Source organism: Limulus polyphemus, unplaced genomic scaffold, assembly GCF_000517525.1.
Source record: "Limulus polyphemus unplaced genomic scaffold, Limulus_polyphemus-2.1.2 Scaffold0, whole genome shotgun sequence".
Lineage (NCBI taxonomy): Eukaryota > Metazoa > Arthropoda > Merostomata > Xiphosura > Limulidae > Limulus > Limulus polyphemus.
This window is the reverse complement of record NW_013665610.1, coordinates 4,894,432-4,896,223: the sequence shown is the minus strand read 5'-3', so window position 1 is coordinate 4,896,223 and position 1,792 is coordinate 4,894,432.

Here is a 1,792-nt window from a genome sequence, read left to right as displayed (position 1 = left end):
AATAACTCATAGAAAATAGCTATGCATAGGTGGCACTGTTGGACGTTATGACCAATACTTTGCAATGCACACGTCATTGTTGTCCTATCCTGTATTCTTCTCTTCATAAGAGCTTTTCACTTACTAGTTTAAATAAAGTACTTCATGAACGCTTATACTTAGTGGTGAATAATTGCTATTTTTTCGGTTTCATAGATTTAGTTATACCAAACGCTCTGAAAGAGTGGTTTCACCTTCATATGATATACTACTTAAGAAGATAATTTTGGACAGTTTAAAAATTAACTATCCTACTTATATAACACTTGCTTGGAAAAAAATCACGGTTGCTTTGCGTTCTGAACAGTAATATCGGACTTGTTTTGTCTTTAAATATTCTAAAACAGATTAGTAATACTTTTTAGTTTATTTATGAAAAAGTATAGATGGTATAAAATTTGCCTTCTTCTAGTGTTGTTTTACCTTAAGCTAGATTAATAATGCTTTTTTAAAAGTTTGTTTATGAAGTGAAGATACCATAATATTTGCCATTTTTGATGCTGTTTTACTTTAAAAAACTACTCTGAAACAGACTAATAATACTTTATAGTTAATTCATGAAATATAGCCCCCCAGTGCATAGCGGTATGTCTGCGGACTTACAACGCTAAAATATGGGTTTCGATACCCGTGGTGGGCAGAGCACAGATAGCCCATTGTGTAGCTTTGTGCTTAATTTCAAACAAAAAAAAATCATTAAATATAGACGCTAGAAATGTACCTTTTTAAATATCAAGGTTGAAATAACAACAAATGATGGAAGGATATAAATTGATATTTTCTGTAAATCTATTAATTTTCTTGGGTATCACGACTTTAATTTATCTCAAATCATCTTAAACACAGTAAGTTAGATGTCCCACAAACTCTGGGGCTCTTCGGTTAAGGAATGCTATACAAGGTTGAAAAACAAAAGCTTTTCTCGAAGCCATTATCAATTAAGTATTATAAGTAGGTTTTTTATATTTCTATATCTAAAATTGGCAGATTGGAAATTATATTTTTTCATAATAGTGATAATAAGAGTATAAAAATTGATCTCATGAAACGTGTGTTTTTGTCGGTATAAATTGATAAAGTCTAATAAACAGATTTACAGTGGAATAATATATGTTTAATTTTTTTAAAGCACCTATTGTAAAACTGTGTATTATACTTAAATGTTAAAGAATGCTTTTAGACTGTAAATAACTGTTTCATGTAGACAACCTAATAACCTTTATAGCAAGACTACACGCAAAATGTTTCCAAGGAACGCAAAAGGTATTTTCCCTTGTTAGAGAATTAACTGAGTATTTGTCATTACGAGTGAAATTAGTTGATATAAATGGATTCCAGAACCAAGTAGTGAGAAACTGAGTTCCTCTTTATAACCGTAGTTCCAAAAGTACGATTTATTACTCCAGCTGCTTTACTTGTTAAAAAGATGTATGCTGGAGAAATGGATCATTGAAGACTAAGAGTTAATCTTCATTAAACTCATGCGAGAAATCCGACGGTAAGTTTGTTTTTTTACTTGTGAGTCAACTAAACCTTTGGTATGATATGTCTTTCAACTATGAACTTCTGAAAATAGACTATTATATCAATTCAAATGGTTCCGTTTTTAAATAATGTTGGTTATTTTCAAAAATTCCGATTTAAGATAAAAGTCAAATGTTCATTTCGTGCTCAAGGAGAGTTTAGGTTCGTGTAATTTATTTCTACTCTTTTATATCTTAGTTATACGTTAACTGTTTTATTGGTTTTTGTA